Genomic DNA, 14,392 nt, shown 5'->3' on the forward strand with positions numbered 1-14,392 from the left:
AACATTTCTACACTAGACAACATCCTGTACTGGTTCTCTCATCATATACAACAAGATAAAATAATTATGGATGAAGTAAATATTGATTGGCCCACTTTAATCTCTAATAATCTTTCAAATACTGCCAAACTGTATAAGTTCATACAGTTGAGCAATACTCCAACCATGTAGAATAAAACACAGCTATGAAGTCTACACTAGATTGGATCCTTACATCATTATCTAAGACTATAACCTTGTACAGAACTTTAACAGGCACATTAAATGACCACCTACCCACCTTTCAAATCAGACACTATAACCAACGTCCCCACAAACATGTCAGAAACTTATCTAACCTCCAAAGTGAAACCATCACTAATACCCTGGACCACTGGAACACACTTAAAAATCTACCACTGGATGAGACTGTCCAACATTTCAATACTAGCGTCTTAATATCTTAAATTACTATGTCATCATCAGAACCAAAAAAAGTAAAAGCTAAGCCAGTCCACATGGCTAAGCAGAAATACCAAGATAGTCATGAAAACAAGAGATAAGGCTTGGAAAACATGGACACACAATAGGATCCCAGCTAACCTCTAACACAATGGGTATTTTGGCCAAATGACTTATTAAAAAAAAAAACAGAAATACTACACATCTCCCGACATAAATAAACAGAACCTGAAACTTTTCTGGTCTTCAATAAACAGTCAGTCTAAAAAAACGCAGATGAGAAGTTACCTCAAACCTCTCCACAAATTAAACTCTACCCACCTTTTCCTTCAAACTGGTGCCAATCTCCATAATCCAAAACAAAAAAAAAACACCTAACCAACTTAAACCCTACAGCCATAGCCCCTAACTACTTACCCACAGCATATAGTAAGACTGCAGTCAACTCTCTTGGTTATCTATCTCATTTGTTCCACATACCTCGCATTTTCACCCCTTTAGGAACTGCTCCCCAAGTCAGGTCTGAGGCATTGATTTTGATAGACTAAAGAGGAGGTGGAAGGTAGAATGGGAGATCTGGATTTTCTATCCACCACATAAACTTCCTCTTTAAAAAAAAAACAAAATGAGGATCTGAAAAGATAAAGGGTGAGGATGCAGAGTCCAAACTGACCTGAGATACAATGGAATCATAAAAGTTAAAAAAAAGAACATGTACCCCAGGATCCTGAGAAATTGCCTGGCAGGTACTATGTTTTAAATGTAAAACCTCAGGGAACACTTGTAGAAATTTTGTCTTGAGGAAGAAACAACCTTCTCAGAGGAGAATCTAACAGACATCCCTGGAAAACAATTCTGCGAGATGGGATGAGAGAAGATTTCTGAAAGTTCATTTGAAATCCCAGACTGAGTAGAAGATTTTGAACACTTTCTAAGGCCTCTTGATAACTGGAAAAAGAGTTTGCAGATATAAGGCAATCATCCATATATGGAAAAATATGAATACCTTGGAGTCTGCAGTATGTAAGTACTGGAGTCAGACACTTTGCAAATACCCCTGGAGCCAGACAGTTCAAAGGGCAAGATACTGAACTGATAATATGAGCTAGATACAGAAAAGCTTTAAACACTTCTGAATTGCTTACCAATGGGAATGTAGAAGTAAATGTCTTTTAAATCTAGCTTTACCATGAGCTCTAGCAGAGAAATCAGAGGTAAAAGGGTTTGAAAGGACAACATTTTGAACTTGGGGAACCTTTACAAAATAATTGAGAGAGGAAAGGTCTAGCACAGGTCTCTCTTTGGCATCAGCAAAATCCTTGAATAATATCCTGTGCCCCTCTGTTCAGCACACATTGGTTCTATGATTTCCTGAGAAAACATTTGATCCAAATTAAGAGGAAACAGGGATATTTGGTTTGCTGGGCAAGGAGAGATCCCATGGAAAGAATGGAGTGGTATGAATCCCACACTGCCAAGTGTACACCTGTTGAATGTTTTTCAGATCTCAAATGTCTGCAAGAATGTGGTGCCATAAGGGAACATGAAGGCTCAGAGATAGGGGAAAAATTATCAGAGTGGAAGTAGTGGAGGCTCAAAAGGCTGATAGTCATTCTACTTTTTGGACTGTCCTTGATTCTGAGATGATTTCCCTTTCTTTTTAGATCCTCCATGCCATTGTTTTTTTTTTTTTTAAATCCTGTTTGGAGGCACTTTGCTGCCGGAAGTGTATATTGAAAAGGGGAGCTGAGTTAGAGGGAAAATCATTTGCCTTTATAAAGGAAAGTTGGAAAATTTGGGTTACCTATTATATCAACTTCCACCTCTCAACAAACCTCTTGAACACTTGAGCTGCTGAAGAACCAAACAGAACCTCTTTGTCCATGGAAGAAATTTCAGTTTTAACATTGTCAGAATGATTTTGAGAATGCAATCAAGCAAATCTTCTCAAGACAGACCCAGAAACAGAAGACCTGTAGCCAGTATCTGTAGCATCATAACAACACTTGAAGGCAACATAGATTAACAGATTCATAGACTAGGTTAATGACTTGGAGGGCCTTTCTAAGCCTAGCCAGGTTTTTCCGAAAGACTAATGATGTCCTCTAGACAAACTGGACATCATGGGGCAGGTATTTATAAGCTATCACTGTCGATAAGAGACATGGGTGCTAGGCCTGATGTAAATTTCATATTCCTCATCTACTTGTCTAGGTTGTGCTTAAACTGGGTAATAGACAAACTCAGCTTCACATGGATGGAAAACCTGTTCCATAGGAGGGGCAGTCTCTGGGACAAATATCTGTCTTTCCAGCATGTTCTGTTTAAGTCATAGACAAAACTCTGGTCCCTATATGTTGTATTTCTTGTACTCTTTGACTTATGAATATGTAGGAGATACATAAGTGTGGGGTTTGCTGATGCCTTGTAAGCCAGGCATAGATCGCCCACTCAGCAATCTATAGGAGACTGAGTACAGGGAAAGGGCTTTATGGTGCTTTGCATAAGACAGTTTTGTTACGCATTGTACTCTTTTTGTAATGAACCTTTGAGGTCACTCTGGTTGCTGCATATGCCTAGTCAGGTGTATAACAAAGGGAGCACTGTACTTTATGACTGGTCTGATAAGGGCAGAGCACAGTGGGATAATGATCACTTTGAACCTAGATGCCATGCTCTTACTTATAAGCTGCACAACATAAAAGGATTTTCTCACCACTGTGGTCGAAGGTAAGGCTACTGTCTACATCCATACTCAGGTCCCTGACCACTGGATTGATTCTTAGAAGTGTATTATCAACATGATAATTAGCCAGGATGGTTGACTTCCCAAGGGTACAATTACGCATTTCTCAGCATTGAGTTTAAGTTCTTGGCTTTAACATGATTTGCTAGTTAATGATAATCCTATTTGTTAACCAGGTAACCCCACTAGACACATAATCCCTTTTCAGGGGTAACCTGGAAATAATTTCTGGTTAAGTGACTTGCTCAACATCACGCAGTAGGTAAACAAGAGCTATAAGTATCAAACCCTGTACCACAGGAACTATAGCTCACAACCTTAACCCCTGCAACAACTACCAGACATGAGAAGTAGAAATATAAAAAGTATTCAATGAATAATTTACATCAGAAAAGGGAAGGTTTTCAGTAAGCTTATTCATGTTCTCGAAAGACAGAAGCAAACACTGTAACATATGAACCTGGCAGTTTAAAATTCTGAATGTTAAAGTGGAAGGAAAATAAACTTTCTTCACAAATCTATCAAAAGATTTCCCATCCTTGTCAGAGGGGAAGGAATTGGTTTTAGCAATTTGTTTAGTAGACAGTTTTAGAAAGACAAATCACTACAGTGTCTGATTAAGTAATTGTGAGTCTGAGGAACCGTGTATAGCATATCAAACTTTCTAGGGGCAGGAGGTTGATTGTCAGGTAAACTGCAAGTTGTGAGGGAAAAGCATTCACTAAAACAGATAAAACAAGTTGCTGATTGGGGAACATCTAACTGTAAGAAATCATAATACCTTTGCGGAGCAATGGTGATTTCATTATGATCCTACTGAAAAACCTCCTTAATATTAAACACAGTTTCAGAAAAAAAAACATCTATGAAGAAAATCTGAAGCAATACTTTCCTCAGAATCAGAATATTCTGGTTGAGAAGAAATTTCTAAAGAACAACCTTCGCCCTTCAATTTCTACTCTTCTGACTGGATTTCAGAATTAGAAGGTGAGGAATCCCTTTTCCTTTTCTTCTCAGCTGAGGAAGTGGGAGCAGTAAAAGCAGACGTTAACTTCCTATCAAATCCCAGCTGATTTTCCCTGCCCATGGAAATAATAACAAGAGAAGACTTTTTTTCTTGTCCTGGGACCTCTCTGTAAAATAGCTGACCCAAAGCAGGCACACTCTCCTGAGACACAGACTCCTTATCCTGGCTATTAAGTAAACAAGCCCCTTCTCCTGAGACTGACAGGAGTGGTTCTCCTTTGCCTGTGATGGGTAGGTGTTGATGTTTCTAACCCCAAGTCCATAGTGAGTGTAAGTGCTTCATCAGAGGGACCAAAGAAAAAGATTAGTGTTCTGAGGAACTAAGACTAGGCACAGCAGAGTCACCCATCAGTGGCAGTGGCACAATTTGAGCAGTCCTGACATTGAAAGACTCACTTGACTACTCCATCTTTTTCATGCAGACAGAGGAAAGAAAAACCACAGAGACCAGTACCTGCTTCATAGATCTAGCTGAGGATGAAACACAGAGATCGGCTAGTGGAACCTGAAGGAGTTGGTGAATCTCAAAACAAACCTCTCAACAAACCTCTTGAACACTTGAGCTGCTGAAGAACCAAACAGAACTTCTTTGTCCATGGAAGAAATTTCAGTTTTAACATTGTCAGAATGATTTTGAGAATGCAAAAAATCAGGAACAGCTAAGAAAAACACTGACTGTCTGCACAAGCACAAAGTCCCATCCATAAAATGTAAAAACCTACACAACTTGTAGGAAAAAAGTAAAACAAAAAAATGACATGGTAGTTCACACAGCATTTATACAGAACATTCACCTGACAAGAAGTGACAGTCCAAAATAAAAATCAGTTTCCCAGCAAAACATAGCACATTTTTATAGAAAAAAACTTCCCAAGAAAAACAAATTTAGTGGAAGGTTGTCTCAAACAAGGGCTTTATCTGTCTAGCCTTGAAGGATCGCTAGCTGACCAACAGTTCTACTGGACCCACTGAAGGAGCCCGCTTTGAAACAAGAGAGTTCTGAGCTTGGTGTGCTTTAACTATCTTTTTATATGGAGCTCCAACTGAGTTCCTGACAGACAGAATGCATGAAAGGTATCCTTTAACTTTGAGAAGCTGCCTGGTAGCAGTGGGTTAGGGCACAAATAGCTTAGGCTACTGCAACATTGGTCTAATTTTGAACATCTCTATCAGACAAACAAAAGTTTTGTACTCACCATTATGTCCCATCTGTATAGTCGATTTTCTTTCTTCCTCAACAAATGAGTTCAGATCCAACCCTCAAATCCAACTTACCTGCTTTTTCCAGCTCGTGGACCACTGAAACTCTGAAGCTCCTCCCTTACCCATAATTCACTAGTCCCCTACCAAACCTCAGATCTTGTTTGTTGACCTTTTACCCTGTACAGTAATTAACAAATAACAGGGATATAAGATAAAAAACAATACCTGGAGCTCCAGTAGAGGAACATTGATTCCTTTAGCATCTTCTAATCTTTTCAGAAGTCAAATTGGCAGGGGGGGTTAGAGGGAGGGCAGTTGAGGAAGAATGAAAATGGACAACATAGATGGAACATTATGGTGAGTACATTTTTATCTGATGCTGTCATTTGCATTTATTCCTCAACAAATGGGACAGAGTCCCCAGCTACCTAAATACCAGGAGGATTCTAAGGAAGGATATTCCTGAGCACCACTGAGCCAAAGGCCACGCTTACCCTAGAGACCAGATCCAATATGTAATGAGCAATGAAGGTATGAGGATTAGCCCAAGTTGCAGCTACACAAATATCATCCAAGGAAGATCTGGATAAAAATACTGAAGTTGCCTTAACCTAAAGTTACTTTAGTAACTGGTTCACCCACTTTTGAATCCAAAAAAGGAAACAAACAATTGATCTGATTTCCTGAATATTTTTGTCCTATGTCAATAAAAAAATAACTGTCTGTGAACATCCAGCAGGTACAACATGTACTCTTTTTTTTTTTTTTTTTTTTTGAAATTAGGAAAGAAAACTGACATTAGATTCTGACACTACCTTAGGAAGGAAGGACAGCTTGATTTGTAAGGATACCCTGTCCTTATGAAAAATCAAATAAGGAGGCTTAGAAGATAGGGCTTGAAGTTCTGAGACTCTTCTAGCAGAGGTAATGGCCACTAAATGGATAGTCTTTCAAGGTAAAATTTTAGTTCACATTTGGCTGATAGTTCAAAAGAAGACTGGGTCAAAGATTGTAAAACCAAATTCAAATTCCACAGGGGGAGTGGGATCTTTAAAAGGGGGGTCTAAGAAGAAAGATTCCCCTTATAAAGGCCTTACAACGTTTGGAAGAAGGTAAAGTTGAATTATTTACTCCACTGTGAAAATTAGAAATGGCAGAAAGTTGTACTTTAGTAGATGAAGCAGTAGTTCATTAAAAATTATAGATAAAAACTCAAGAACTTTATATACTGACACTGAAAAGGGAACAGTGTGCCCTTTTGCTTTGCTCAAACAATAAATCTTTTCCATTTACTTCAGTAATTTCTTCTGGTGGAAGTTTTGTGGGGAGATAAAAGAATATGACATAAAAGGACAACAGTCTGGACTGTCTAGCTATCAGTGGAAGTGGTGAAGCCTTATGGTCAGTTTTTGGCCTAAAATGTCCAGGTGTATCATCTATGGGGAGAGGCAGGAGGTCTGGAACTGGATCCAGAATCCACAAAGGGTGAAGCAGATGAGGCCAAAGAAAGGAGAAGCAAATCTGATGAGGGCAATAAGGAGCAATGAGAATGACTGTGCTCTTCAATCATGATGCTTTCTGAAGAAATTTGGGGGTTAGGGGCACTAGGGGAAAGGTGTAGAGGAGATCAGGAGGTCAATCATAGGGAAGGACATCTCTCAGTGACTCCACCAGTGGGAGAATTAGGACAAAGAACCTGCTTCACTTGTTGTTGAGGGGAGATGCAAAGAGGTTGCAACAAGGTTGGCTTCACTGACAGAATATTTTTTCTGCCACTTTCATTTTGAGTGACCACTCATGAGGCATTAGAATGAACTTGCTTAACTTGTCTGCTATCACATTGGATTTGCCCAGAATATGCATTGCTAGCAGAAATTGATTGGATAAGATCACCCACTACTACACTCTCAAATCTTTTTAATACAGGGGACAAGATTTGGTTCCTCCTTGTCTGTTGATGTACCAGACCACTGACATATTGTCAGTCTGAATTGCAATAGTCCCGGAAGGGAGAGTGTCTTGGAAGGCCTGAAACACTAGGAGGACAGCTCCCATTTCTAGGCCATTGATATGCATATTGGCCTCTTTCAGGGCCATGTGCCTTGGACTGTCTTTGCCAAGAAGTGCCCACCCCCATACCTCTAAATGGGTGGAAGATCAGGAATTTTGTTTAGTCTTAAGGGGGGGGGGTAGGGAAAAGGTAGGGAAAAGAGTATTATATTAACTTCTGGCAATAATCCTCTGCACCCATGAATCATTTGATATCATTAGCCAGGTTTTCTGGTGCATGGATAAACAACACCAAACTGCCTGCAGAGGTGGACAATCAGGCCTCATTTCAGGAGCACTGGTAGATCTGTCAGAGAAGGTATCTTTAGACCCGTGGTTTTGCAGGACTCCTCTGCCATGTGGGTGGCATCTTCCATTACAGTTCCCCTGTCTGACCCTGGGGGAACTATCTCCACATGGATCTTGGAAGGGACCCTGGATCTTTCTGAACCACATATTTTGATCACCTCATTGATTCCTAGAACTGGCCCTTTAAGGAGTTGAAAAACGTATGCCCACAACAGACAGGGTTTCACCATCCTGCTCATACCTGGATAGCGTGTCTTTAATCTAGGAGCCAAATAAAGAACTTCCGTTTAAGGGAGCATTGACAAAGGAAGATTTGAAGCTCTATGAAATCACACAGGCACATCCAGTCATGTCTTCCAACAGAAATGCCTGAATCCACTGCCCTTGAGGTACCTTCAGCTGTATATGAGATAAGCCTCATGGACAAATTTGAATTAGATTGTAGGATAGCCAAATGTGAGGCAATCAAGCTCTCTGCATCATAAGTAATAGTCCCAGGGAGGGATATGGTAAATTATTTAATCAAATTACTCCAGAGTCTGGTGAAGTGTACCAAATAATTCAGTAACCGAAGTGCAAAAGTTGCTGAAGTATATACATACTTCCCAAATCTGTCCAGTGCCCTAGACTCCTTGTTGGGGGAGTGAACAGAGGAATTTTGTTCTGCAAGATCCTTTTTTTGTGGCTGCTGCTATGACCATGACACCAATTTGTATTCCCTTGCTCCAAAATTCCCTATCCTTGGGTGGTGCCAGGATCCTCTTTGGTCTCTATGGGATCAGCTCAATAGCATCAGGTTCCTTCCATGTCCATTGAGAGATAAAATCAATAAGCTTGTCAGTGGGCGGAGTCACCCAGGAGGTAGATAGGCCAGCTCCAAAGGCTTCCAGGAATACTGATTCCTCTTGGGAAGGGTTGTTGTTAGACCACTCACCCCTTTTCCTGAGGATCTCTAATATGTCTCTAAAGGAGGTGTCAGCAGGTGGTGATCTAGGAGACCCTTCCCCTTCATTGAAATCAGTATCCTCCATGATAGACTCCTGATGAGAGCCTAAATGCCTCCTTTTGCACTTTCTCTTCCTAGGGACTTCTTCAGTGTGACATTCCGGAAAAGTATCAGAACATATTGACATACCTTTCTGAGTATCCTAGAGACTTTGGGCTGGCTGTCTCCATGGTGCAGGAAGTTGAGGCTCAAGATACAAAAACAACTGGTTCTGGGAAGTAAAAGCTGAGGAGAGTGGATATGTCCTTTCTCTTAGAGTACAGAAAACTCTCTCCACTACCACAAAAGAAGAATGCCTCAGCTAGAAAGAGACCAATGGTTCCAAGAAGACATGCTTCTGGACTGTTGGCTCCTTCCAACACAAAGGCAACCCACTCCAGATAGAGGATGGAGTCGAGTTGTCCAGCATCAAGGCTCTGAGGGGCACAGACAGCTTCAACAACATCAAAGTTTACTCTGACACCTCAGATCCAGTGCCAACACTATGACTACAAGCATCATCTGATTCCAACATAACATGTTCAGGGCCAGTCCTCTCAGAGATGGTATCAGCATAGAAAATACAATGATCTTCTAATCTAATACTGACTGATCCAGGATCCTCAGTTCCAACTGCTCCTAAACCAAATGGCAGATCAGAGGAGACAAAACAGGTGGGGTAGTACTCACGAAGGTCTCTGGACCCAATGAGGTATTAGCCAGGAGAATCCCCACTGGAATTTGCATCAAGAGGAATTTCCTCTTCTTCTTGTCCACATCTGCTTCAGTCAGACTTCTGGAGAAATGAGAAGAAGAAGCTTTTGATAAAGCCCTGGAATGATGACGCCTTTCCAGAAAAGGAGATGGGAGATGAGAAGACACTGGATCCAGGCCCAGAGGAGATCGGATCCATGGTGACTTATCCAAATTCTTCTTCAGATCTGATGGCATCAGATCCAAAATTTTGTTTTTGTTTTTGGATCTGAAGTAGTTGGACATGGAGATTTTGTCTTTGGATCTGAACAAGTTGGATTTAAAGGTTTTGAAATTTTGAGAGGTGCTTCCGAACTAAGGATCTTGTAGGGTCCAGGGAATGTTTTTTAGTCTCTTTTTTGTCATATTTCTTGGGCATTAGAGCCCCATATGCTGTACAGTTCGAAGGGAGTAATCCTCTCAAAATTACTTTATTTCTCCAATCAATAAGAGATCCAGGGTTGACAGCATTACAAATATCACAGGCAGAATCCAAGTAGGCCAGGCCGAAACAATTTATTTATTTATATTTGTTGACCGGGAGTGGCCGACTGGACGTGGGTCCATTTTCAGCAGAGGCCCGGGGAGAAAAGCTCCACAGTTAAAATAAACAGACAGTAGTTACATTGGATTACATAGCGATTAACAACTTACATAGCAATTACTTACAACATATTTACAGATGAAGAACATACTACATCAGTTGACAACTAGAATCTTTATCTGTGAAGTACATAACAGACATTAACAAATGTTACAAGAAGAAGTTCCCGCTGTATAATAAGTACTGGCTTATGAGCATCTGAGCTTGCTATAATCAAAGTAGTTAGTGGAGTGGAAAGAAAGGTAGTGGTTGGATGGGGAGGGTGATATTAGAGTGGGAGTTGCAAGGGCATAGCCAGCATGTTTTTAGGTGCACTTTTAGTAAAGTTTTGAAGTGGGTGCATGATGGTATGGAGGTAATTGTGGGTGGGAGGGAGTTCCATAATTTGGCTATGTAACAATAAACACACATAGCGTGTGCATCAGATAATGGAATTTTATGGCCACACGACATACATTTTTAATACCAGAGGGTTTTTTAGCCATATCTATTTTAAAAGAATGAAGAGAAATAATTTTTCTTTTTTTATAGATAGAGAACGATACAATATGCCAAGAGTGTTTTAGACGTGAAGGGAGTGTCTGACAGAGTGATGTTTATGAAGCTTGAAATTGATGGTGTAATGATGAATGTTGTTAGTGCATATGCTCCACAAGTTGGGTGTGCAATGGATGAGAAAGAGAAATTTTGGAGTGAGTTGGATGAAGTTGTGGTGAGTGTACCCAAGGGTGAGAGACTAGTGATTGGCGTGGACTTTAATGGGCATGTTGGTGAAGTGAACAGAGGGGATGAAGAAGTGATGGGTAGGTATGGTGTTAAGGAGAGGAATGCAGAAGATCAGATGATTATGGATTTTGCGAAAAGGATGGACATGGCTGTGGTGAATACGTATTTTAAGAAGAGGGAGGAGCATAGGATGACGTACAAGAGTGGAGGAAGATGCACACAGGTGGATTATATCCTATGTAGGAGGGCCAGTCTGAAGGAGATTGGAGACTGTAAAGTGGTGGCAGGGGAAAGTGTAGTTAAGCAGCATAGAATGGTGGTCTGCAGGATGATGTTGGTGATCAAGAAGAGGAGGAGGAGTGTGAAAGCAGTGCCAAGGATTAAATGGTGGAAGTTAAAAAGGGTGATTGTGAAGTGGAGTTTAGGGAAGAGTTAAGACAGGCACTGGGAGGCAGTGGAGAGTTACCGAATAGCTGGGTAACTACAGCAGAACTAGTAAGGGAGACTGCTAGAAAGGTGCTTGGTGTGACATCTGGACAGAGGAAGGAGGACAAGGAGACCTGGCGGTGGAATGAGGAAGTACAGGAGAGTATACAGAGGAAGAGGCTGGCGAAGAAGAAGTGGGATTGTCAAAGAGATGAAGAAAGTAAACATGAGTATAAGGAGATGAGGCGCATGGCAAAGAGAGAGGTGGTGAAAGCTAAGGATAAGGCGTATGGAGAGTTGTATGAGAGATTGGACACTAAAGAGGGAGAAAAGGACCTGTACTGATTGGCTAGACAGAGTGACAGAGCTGGGAAGGATGTGCAGCAAGTAAGGGTGATAAATGATAATGAGGGAAAGGTACTCACAAGAGAGGAGAGTGTGTTGAGTAGATGGAAAGAGTATTTTGAGAGGCTGATGAATGAAGAGAATGAGAGAGAGAGAAGGTTGGATGATGTGGGGATAGTGAATCAGGAAGTGAAACAGATTAGCAAGGACGAAGTAAGGACATCTATGAAGAGGATGAAGAATGGAAAGACTATTGGCCCAGATGACATACCAATGGAAGCATGGAGGTGCTTAGGAGAAATGGCAGTGGAATTTTTAACTAGATTGTTTAATGAAATTTTGGAAAGTCAGAGGATGCCTGAGGAGTGGAGAAAAAGTGTTTTGGTACCTATCTTTAAGAATAAGGGTGATGTGCAGAGCTGCAGTAACTACAGAGGGATAAAATTGATCAGTCACAGCTTGAAGTTATGGGAAAGAGTAGTAGAAGCTAGGTTAAGAAGGGAGGTGATGATTAGTGATCAGCAGTATGGTTTCATGCCAGGAAAGAGCACTACAGATGCAATGTTTGCTCTGAGAGTGTTATTGGAGAAATACAGAGAAGGTCAGAAGGAGTTGCATTGTGTCTTTGTAGACTTGGAGAAAGCATATGACAGGGTGCCTAGAGAAGAGTTGTGGTATTGTATGAGGAAGTCGGGAGTGGCAGAGAAGTATGTAAGAGTGGTACAGGATATGTACGAGGGTAGTGTGACAGTGGTGAGGACTGCAGTGGGAGTGACAGATCCGTTTAAGGTGGAGGTGGGATTACATCAAGGATCAGCTCTGAGTCCTTTCTTATTTGCAGTGGTGATGGACAGGTTGACAGATGAGATCAGACAGGAGGCCCCGTGGACTATGATGTTTGCAGATGACATTGTGATCTGTAGTAAGAATAGGAATCAGGTTGAGGAGACTCTGGAGAGGTGGAGATATGCTCTAGAGAGCAGAGGAATGAAGGTCAGCAGGGCTAAGACAGAATATATGTGTGTAAATGAGAGGGAGGGTAGAGGAATGGTGAGGATGCAGGGAGTAGAGTTGGTAAAGGTGGACAAGTTTAAGTACTTGGGATCAACAGTTCAGAGTAATGGTGAATGTAGAAGAGAGGTGAAGAAGAGAGTACAGGCAGGGTGGAATGGGTGGAGAAGAGTGTCAGGAGTGATTTGTGACAGACTAGTACCAGTAAGAGTGAAAGGGAAGGTCTACACGAGGGTAGTGGGACCAGCTATGTCATATGGGTTGGAGACAGTGGCATTGACAAAAAGGCAGGAGTCAGAGCTGGATGTGGCAGAGTTAAAGATGTTAAGATTTGCACTTGGTGTGACTAGGATGGATAGGATTAGGAAACAGTATATTAGAGGGGCAGCTCATGTTGGACAGTTTGGAGACAAAGCAAGAGAGACGAGATTGCGTTGGTTTGTACATTTGCTGAGGAGGGATGATGGGCATATTGGGAAAAAGATGCTAAGGATGGAGCTGCCAGGTAAGAGGAAAAGAGGAAGGCCTAAGATAAGGTTTATGGACGTGGTGAGAGAGGACATGCAGGCGGTTGGTGTGATACAGCAAGATGCAGAGGATAGGAAGAAATGGAAAGAGATGATCCGCTGTGGTGACCCCTAATGGGAAAAGCTGAAAGATGATGATGATGATAATGGGAGAATGATAAAAGGAAATTATTACCAACAATGGCAACAGAAGAAAATACCTTAAAGGTAGAAGGGAGAAAAATGAAAGGGAAAATACCAACTATGGTACTAGAGAAATACATTACAAAGTGTAGAAAGGGCAAGGGGAAGATACGTAGAAACCTTTACTAAGAAAAAGGTAAAAAGATAAAGAAATTTCTAATTTTACTCAGAGAAAATGCCTACGGCTCAAGAACTAGCAGCGACCACTTCCGTAAGCGAAGGGTACAAACGAGATCTGAGGTATGGTAGGGGACTAGTGTGTTATGGGTAAGGGATGGGCTCAAGAGTTTCAGTATTCCACAAGCTGGAAAAAGCAGCTGAGTCAGATATCAGGGTCCAATCCAAACTCATTTGCTGAGGAATGAATTAAAATTATAACATCAGATCTCTACTTATTGTATCCATATCCAGTAATCCTGTTAGTGACTCCTACTCTAAATGTATCTCAGAAAAATGGAACAGCCTTCTCCACTCACTAAGGCAAATTAAATATCCAGCGTCCTTTAAATCAGAACTACAAAAAACATTTAACAAAGACCTGGTATTGTTCTTGTCTATCCCCTAGATAAACAAATCCACCCTGCTTAACTTATATACCACATTAGCTTGCACCCTACTTAAGTTATACACCATTATAGTTTACAATAAGCAATTCCCATCCTCTTGCTATAGTCATCACTATACAAGTACTCATTAAATATGCTGTCCTCCACTCCACCTGCATTAGCTCTCTGCCTTATCCAATGGCTAGTTTTCCTCTTTATGTATGCTGTCTCTCTCCAGTCCTTCTTATACAGGTGAAAACATCTCCACTAATTCATTACTCACTTGAAATCCCTCAGTACATTACTGTAAATCAGTAATTTTATATTGCCTGTGCACATGTACTTGTGTATTTTTACTGTAAGCCCTTTGTGCCTTTATTTTTGCATTTGTGTTACTACATTGTTACAACTGTTATCTGTAATCAGTATTATAAAACTTTTCTCCCCAGGCCTCCACTGAAAAAGGGCACTGTTGCCCAGTTGAACATTTTTCTTTTCCATTTTTACTGCTTA

The sequence above is a fragment of the Protopterus annectens genome, chromosome 5.part1, assembly GCF_019279795.1.
Source record: "Protopterus annectens isolate FY-2018-M chromosome 5.part1, PAN1.0, whole genome shotgun sequence".
Taxonomy (NCBI): Eukaryota; Metazoa; Chordata; order Ceratodontiformes; family Protopteridae; genus Protopterus; species Protopterus annectens.